Genomic DNA, 8,369 nt, shown 5'->3' with positions numbered 1-8,369 from the left:
AAAATCGTATTTTCGGACCAGACGATTGCTAATGTTTGATATCTGGCACGGAACCCGCAACACAGTTATAAATTTTGGAGAAGAATGCTATAATGGTCTCCCGGTCTTCGATTTCATATGAACTTTTCGGGCGATTTTCGTACCAACCAACTTAAATGGACCGAAATCCGTATTTTCGAAATAGACGATGGCTAGTGTTTGAAATCTGACGCAGAACATGAAACACAATTATAAATTTAGAAGAAGAATTCTATAAGGGCCATTTGGTCTCAGATTTCATCTGGACTTTTCAGGCAATTTTCTTACCCATCGATGATAATGGACCAAATTCTGTATTTTCATACCAGACGATGGCCAATGTTTGAAATCAGACGCGGAACACGAAACACAATTATAAATTCAGGAGAAGAATGCTATAATAAGAGTCTTCTGGTCCTCGATTTTCATATGGACTTTTCGGGCGATTTTCATAACCCTCGACAAAAAAGGACCAAAATCAGTATTTTCATACCAGACGATGGCACTATTTGAAATCTGACGCGGAACCCAAAACACAGTTATAAATTTTGGAGAAGAATGCTATAAGGGTCTCCCGATCCTCGATTTCATATGGACTTTTCGGGCGACTTTCTTACCACCTAACAAAAATGGACCAAAGTCCGTAGTTTCAAAACAAACGATGGTTAGTGTTTGAAATCTGACGCAGAAAGATGATAATAATATTTAATAAAATAAAATTGTCTAATAAATAATTAATTATTACTTTACTTGACAACACTATTTTATTATATGTTATTATTATCTTCATTTTGTAGTTATACTTAATAACAAAGATAATAATAAAATATAACAAAATTTAGTTGGCAAATAAATATCAAATAATTAATTTATTTGACAATTCTATTTTATATTATGTTATTACTATTATTATCGTTATATAGTTGTACTTCATAACGAAGACAATACTAACAAATAATTAAATAGAGTTGTTAAATAAAGTAATAATTACATATTTATTTGACAACTCTATTTTATTTTAATGTAATAATTAAAAAGCATTCTTCTCCTAAATTTATAATTGTGTTTCAGGTCATATTTTGAACATTAGCCATCATTTGGTCTAAAAATACAAATTTCGTTCCATTTTTGTTGAGTGGTACGAAAATTGCCTGAAAAGTACAGTCTAGATGAAATCGGGGATTTTCGTACCACCTGATTTCCGTCCATTTTTGTCAGGTAGTACGAAAATCGCCTGAAAAGTGCAGATGAAATCGAGGACTGAGAGACTCTTATAGCATTATTCTCTAAAATTTATAACTACGTTTCAGGTTCCGCACCAGATTTCAAACACTAGCCATCGTCTGGTCCAAAAATACAAATGTTGGTCAATTTTTGTCGAGGGGTACGAAAGTCGCTCGAAAAGTCCAAATGAAATCGAGGACCGGGAGACCATTATAGCATTCTTTCACAGAATTTATAACTTTGTTTCAGGTTCCGTGCCAGAAATCAAACACTAACCATTGTCTACTCCGAAAATACAGATGTTGGTCATTTATCATCGGTGGATCTGAAAGTCGCTCGAAAAGTCTAAATGAAATCGAGAACCGGGAGACCATTATAGAATTCTTGATCTAAATTTATAATTGTGTTTCGGGTTCCACGTAAGATTTGAAACACTAGCCATCGTCTTGTTCGAAAATATGGAATTCGGTCCATTTTAGTCCGGTGGTACGAAAATCCCCCGAAAAGTCAAATGAAATCGGGTCTCATGAGACCCTTATAGCATTCTTCTTCAAAATTTATAACTGCGTTTCGGGTTCTGCGCTAGATCTCAAACACTAGCCATCGTCTGGTATGAAAATACTGATTTTGGCACTTTGTTGTCGAGTGGTCCGAAAATCGCTCGAAAAGTCCTAATGAAATAGAGGACCGAGAGTCCCTTATATCATTCTTCTTCTAAATTTATAATTTAGTTTTGGGTTCCGCGTCATATTTCAAACACTAGCAATCGTCTTGTTCGAGAATACGGATTTCGGTCCATTTTAGTCGGGTGGTACGAAAATCACACAAAAAGTCCCGATGAAATCGAGGACCTAGAAACTCTTATAGCATTCTTCTCTAAAAGTTATGACTATGTTTCAAGTTCCGCGCCATGTTTCAAACACTAGACTTTGTCTGGTCCGAAAATACAGATGTTGGTCCATTTTTGACGAGGGGTACGAAAATCGTTCGAAAAGTACAAATGAAATCGAGGACCGCGAGACCATTATAGCATTCTTCCCCAAAATTTATAACTTCGTTTCATGTTCCGCGCCAGATTTCACACACAAGCCATCGTCTTGTATGAAAATACCCCGAAAAGTCTAGATGAAATCGAGGACCAGGAAACTCTTATAGCATTGTTCTCCTAAATTTGTAAATGTGATTCGAGTTCCGTGTCAGATTTCTAACACTATCCATTGCTTGTTCGAAAATACGAATTTCGGTCCATTTTTTTTCATGTGTACGAGAGACCCTCATAGCGTTCTTCTCTAAAATTTATAACAGTGTTTCGAGTTCCGTGTCTGATTCCAAACGCAAACCATCGTTTTGTTCGAAAATACGAATTTCGGTCCATTTTAGTCGGGTGGTACGAAAGTCGCCCGAAAAGTCCAGATTAAATCGAGGACACAGAGACTCTTATAGCATTCTTCTAAAAAATTTATAATTATGTTTCGAGTTCAACGCTAGATTTCATAAACTAGCCATAGTCTTTTTCGTATGAAAATCGCCCGAATAGTCCAAATGAAATCGAGGACAGGGAGACCCTTATAGCATTCTTCTCCAAAATTTATAACGGTGTTTCGAGTTCCGCGCCAAATTTCAAACCCTAGCCATCGTCTGGTCCGAAAATACGAATTTCAGTCCATTTTTGTCGGGTGATACGAAAGTCGCCCGAAATGACCAGGTGAAATCGAGGACCCAGAAGACGCTTATAGCATTCTTCTCCTAAATATATAACTGAGTTTCGGTTTTCGCGCTAGATTTCAAACACTTGCCATCGTCTGGTCTGAAAATATAGATTTCGGCCCTTTTTTGTCGAAGTGTAAGAAAATCGCCTGAAAAGTCCAAATGAAATGGAGGACTGAGAGACCTTTATAGCATTCTTCTCCTAAATTTATAACTATGTTCCGAGTTTCGTGTTGGATTTCAAACACTAGCCATTGTTTTGTGCAAAAATACGAATTTCAGTCCATTTTAGTCGGGTGGTATGAAAATCACCCGAAAATATATAACAGTGTTTCGGATTCTGGGTCAGATTCCAAACACTAACCATCGGTTGGTCCGAAAATATAGATTTTGGTCCATTTTTGTCGAGGGGTATGAAAATCTCCTGAAAAGCCGAGATGAAATTGACGACCGAGAGACCCTTGTAGCATTCTTCTTCTAAATTGGTAAATGTGTTTCAGATTTCATATAATACCACTAGTTTTGATTCACAAGTCCTGATAAAAGCTTCACAACGTCAAATTTCAAACACTAGCCAATGTCTTGTTCGAAAATACAGATTTCTTTCCATTTTTGTCGGTTGGTACGAAAATCGCCCGAAAAGTCCAGATGAAAATATACAAAGCTTCACAACGTCAAATTTCGAACACTAGCCCTCTTCTGGTTCGAAAATACACATTTCAGTCCATTTTTGTCGGGTGTTACGAAAATCGATCCAAAAGTCCAAATGAAATCGAGGATCCGGAAACCCTTATAGCATTCTTCTCCTTAATATATAACCGTGTTTCGTGTTCCGCTTCAAATTTCAAACACTAACCATCATCTGGTCCGAAAATACATATTTTAGTCAATTTTTGTCGAGGGGTACGAAACTCGCTCGAAAAGTCCAGATGAAGTCGAGGACTGAGAGACCCTTATAGTATTCTTCTTCTAAACTTATAATTTTGTTTCGGGTTCTGCGTCAAATTTCAAAACCTAGCCATCGTCTAGTTCGAAAATATGGATTTCGGTCCATTTTTGTTATTTGGTACGAAAATCACCCTAAACGTTCAGATGAAATCGAAGACCAAGAGACCCTTATAGCATTCTTCTTCAAAATATATAATGGTGTTTCGAGTTCTGCGTCAGATTTAAAACACTAGTCATCGTCTGGTCAAAAAATACATATATCGGTCCATTTTTGTCGAGGGGTACGAAAACGCCCGAAAAGTCCAGATGAAATCGATGATTGAGAGACCCTTATAGCATTCTTCTTCAAAATATATAATGGTGTTTCGAGTTCTGCGTCAGATTTAAAACACTAGTCATCGTCTGGTCAAAAAATACATATATCGGTCCATTTTTGTCGAGGGGTACGAAAACGCCCGAAAAGTCCAGATGAAATCGATGATTGAGAGACCCTTATAGCATTCTTCTTCAAAATATATAATGGTGTTTCGAGTTCTGCGTCAGATTTAAAACACTAGTCATCGTCTGGTCAAAAAATACATATATCGGTCCATTTTTGTCGAGGGGTACGAAAACGCCCGAAAAGTCCAGATGAAATCGATGATTGAGAGACCCTTATAGCATTCTTCTTCAAAATATATAATGGTGTTTCGAGTTCTGCGTCAGATTTAAAACACTAGTCATCGTCTGGTCAAAAAATACATATATCGGTCCATTTTTGTCGAGGGGTACGAAAACGCCCGAAAAGTCCAGATGAAATCGATGATTGAGAGACCCTTATAGCATTCTTCTTCAAAATATATAATGGTGTTTCGAGTTCTGCGTCAGATTTAAAACACTAGTCATCGTCTGGTCAAAAAATACATATATCGGTCCATTTTTGTCGAGGGGTACGAAAACGCCCGAAAAGGTCCTTTTTTGTCGGGTGATACGAAAATTGCCCGAAATGACCAGGTGAAATCGAGGACCCAGAAGACGCTTATAGCATTCTTCTCCTAAATATATAACTGAGTTTCGGGTTTCGCGCCAGATTTCAGACACTTGCCTTCGTCTGGTCTGAAAATATAGATTTCGGCCCTTTTTTTTCGAAGTCTAAGAAAATCGCCTGAAATATCCAGATGAAATTGACGACCGAGAGACCCTTGTAGCATTCTTCTTCTGAATTTATAATTGTATTTCGGGTTCCATGCCAAATTTCAAACACTAGCCATTGTCTGGTGTGAAAATACGGATTTCATTCCATTTTAGTCTAGTGGTATGAAAATCGCCCGAAAAGTACAGATGAAATCGAGGACCGGGAGACCCTTATAGAATTCTTCTCCTAAATTGGTAAATGTGTTTCAGATTTCATATAATACCACTAGTTTTGATTCACAAGTCCTGATAAAAGCTTCACAACGTCAGATTTCAAACACTAGCCATTATCTTGTTCGAAAATACGTATATCGGTCCATTTTAGTTGGGTGGCACGAAATTCCCCGAAATGCCTAGATGAAATTGAGGACCAGAAGACTCTTATAGCAATTTTCTCCTAAATTTAAATTTGCGTTTCGGGTTTTGCTAAGATTTCAAACACTAGCCATCGTCTTGTTCAAAAATACGGATTTTAGTCCATTTTAGTCAGGTGATTTATAACTGTGTTTTGTGTTCCGCATCAAATTTCAAACACTAGCCCTCACTACAAGAAAAACTGTTATTACCTACGGCAAATTTTATCTTTACCCACGGACTGTCCATAGGTAACGTAAAATTACCCACGGATTACCCACAGACACGAGTTCCTAGCTAAATCGCTCGTAGGAAAATATTTACCGACGGGCAAGCCGTGGGACACACTTATTTAGGGATTGTCCGTGGGTAATATGACCCACTAAGTCTCCGTGGGTAACGTTACTCATAGATTTGCCGCAGATAAAATAGTAGATAGTTAGCGACGGAAAGGTCGTAAGTTACATTACCCACGAACCATCTGTGACAAAGTCTACTATTTTATATTTGATATTGATAATTTTATCCATGAATTGTCTGTGGGTAATTTTATCCATGAATTGTCCGTGGGTAATTTTATCCATGAATTGTCCGTGGGTAATTCTATGCTCCTGTATTGGATTAATTTTATTGGTTACATATGTTTTTTGTCTTTCAATTTGAATCAAGATCCTTTAACCCTTAGTTCAAACCTGTTGAACTATCCAACCCCCAGCCCTGATTGAAACATAGTTATCGTACTAAATTATAGCTTATAAAAAACCAAAAAAAATTGTGATGGATTATACTAAACTTGCCTTCCATGAGAAGGTGACATGCTAGTGAAGAAGACTCTAGTCTTGTTAGGTTTCATGTTCATTCTCACCCATCTAACCACACCTATCATAGCCATGCGATAGGCTTCCACTGTTGACATCTCAACAATCTCTTTTGCTTCATCTTTAAATGAGCCAAGCCTAAAAATTTCAGCCAAGCCTATGACACCTAAAAATTTCAGTAGACATTATGCTAGTGCTAGATTTTTTATTGTCCTCTTCATATTTCCAGTAAATCTTGGAGTTAATTGATCGATTAAAAGGTTTGTATTAAGGCAATCCAAAACAGTTAATAAAATTGGCCATAAAAATATTGAGTTGTCAACCAAAACCACACTTTCAAAATCATTGGAATAATGGAGCAGATTGACAACAAATCTATTTATACACAAGATGATAGAACAGAAAAATTTAGAAATCGTTAGCATGCTACTGCTACCATACAAACCTCCATCTCATCCACAATGGCAGGCTTTGTACGCTCTTGATGAAACTGTCCTTTCTCTATCACCACATGCTCAAGCTTCAACTTGCTGAAAGCTCTTTTTAACATTCGACCCTGTAAACAGACCATGTCATATCCATCTCAATATAATAAGCTACCAGTCATATGTCGTTTACAATTGTACTTATTATATACATAATTTCCAAGTACCTCTACTGATTGAGCAGTTGCGAGCCTGTAAACATGAACATGCTTTGTTTGACCGATTTTATGACATCTATCCATGGCATGTAAATCCATTTGAGGATTCTGTAGTACAATGAAGTCGTAAGCATAGTTTAAGTTAAATGCTGTGAAGCAAACAGATAAATGCCAAACAGGAAAAGTCAAAAGTACCCAGTCACTGTCATAAAGAATGCAAGTGTCAGCTGCAGTGAGGTTAATTCCCAATCCACCAGCCCTAGTAGAAAGAAGGAAGATTCGGCAATTGCTGTTTGTATCATTGAAGTCCTGGATCTGCTCATAGGCAGAATGAGAATAAACAAAACATTCAAGAATGTAGCCTCTTCAATTAGTGTTGTGATTAAGAAGACAACAAAATCTCTCATGCCTATGTTTAAGATATCAGGAGTTGTAACTTGCAAACTACTACAAAAATCTACTCTAAGCTTTTAGGTGTATTTTTTCACGATAGGAGACCTACTTCTAACACATTTTTAAAATTAAAAATACCATTTCTTAATTATCAATATGATTTATGACTTTGAAGATCATGAAGGGTTATGCATTATAAACTAATTATCTTATTTAAACCTAAAGCAAAAAACAATAACAAAAGCACAGATCAGAAAGAAAAAGAAAACTAATTATCTTATCAGAGTGGTGTTATCCATGCATTGGTACATACCTGTCGTTTCCTATCCTCCAGTTTCACTGAACCATCAATCCTGCAAACTTTGAAGCCTTTTTCACTGAAATAATAATCCATTATATCCAACACTCTAGTCCACTGACTGAAGATCAGAACCTAATAGAAATTGGCAAAGGCAAAGGCCAATGAGTTATCTCTAACAGCTTGGCAGTAAAAAAGGAAGCACAGGCACAAAAACAACACTGTAAAGCTTACTTTGGCAAATAGTCGTTCCAACAATCAGTTGAGCAAATGGAATTCTCCACATTGTTCAATGATCTCATTCACAGGAGGATAAAAATCTATCAAGAAAGCAAATTTCAGCATAGTTTAAGTATCACGGGTCATGAAATCAGTAAACCTATCAAATAACACGGTACTTACATGAACGATCAAAAGCCGATTCTAGGAGGTCAAGATGGTTACAGACTTTCCTAAGTTGAAGAACCAAATTATTGAGCTTTGTCACAGAGCGTCCTGCATTAAATCAGTAATTAGTAGTACATAATACAATTTATACACAGAAATTGAGGGTGACGGTATGTAATTTGCAATAGCACTATCTCTTTCTTTCAAATGAAAAAATTACGAAAAAAATTTACCAATTGAAAGTTTGTCATTCAAATATTTCCCTAGTGTCTCATTAATTAAATGTTCCTGCAAGCTCTTCTGATGCTCAGTCATGTTAGCATATACAATGATCTCTTTTTTCCGTGGCAACATTAGCTCAACATCAGACTTCATTCTACGCAAAAGAAATGGCCTAAGAATTGCA

The 8,369-nt window shown here is 36.6% G+C and overlaps 1 long non-coding RNA gene across 1 annotated transcript; it reads right to left on the bottom strand.

The window, feature by feature from the left end:
• Window positions 1-6,680: 6,680 nt before the first annotated feature.
• LOC113784563 (uncharacterized) lies at window positions 6,681-7,639 on the bottom strand. The gene is made up of 4 exons (XR_012162142.1): window positions 7,592-7,639; window positions 7,081-7,200; window positions 6,895-6,993; window positions 6,681-6,798 (listed from the first exon to the last, which is right to left on the bottom strand). It is a non-coding gene; the product is annotated as an uncharacterized lncRNA (long non-coding RNA).
• Window positions 7,640-8,369: the final 730 nt, after the last annotated feature.

The sequence above is a fragment of the Cicer arietinum genome, chromosome 3 (genome assembly GCF_000331145.2).
Source record: "Cicer arietinum cultivar CDC Frontier isolate Library 1 chromosome 3, Cicar.CDCFrontier_v2.0, whole genome shotgun sequence".
Lineage (NCBI taxonomy): Eukaryota > Viridiplantae > Streptophyta > Magnoliopsida > Fabales > Fabaceae > Cicer > Cicer arietinum.
Note: the sequence above shows the minus strand (reverse complement) of the source record. Positions and strands in the feature narration are given on the sequence as shown.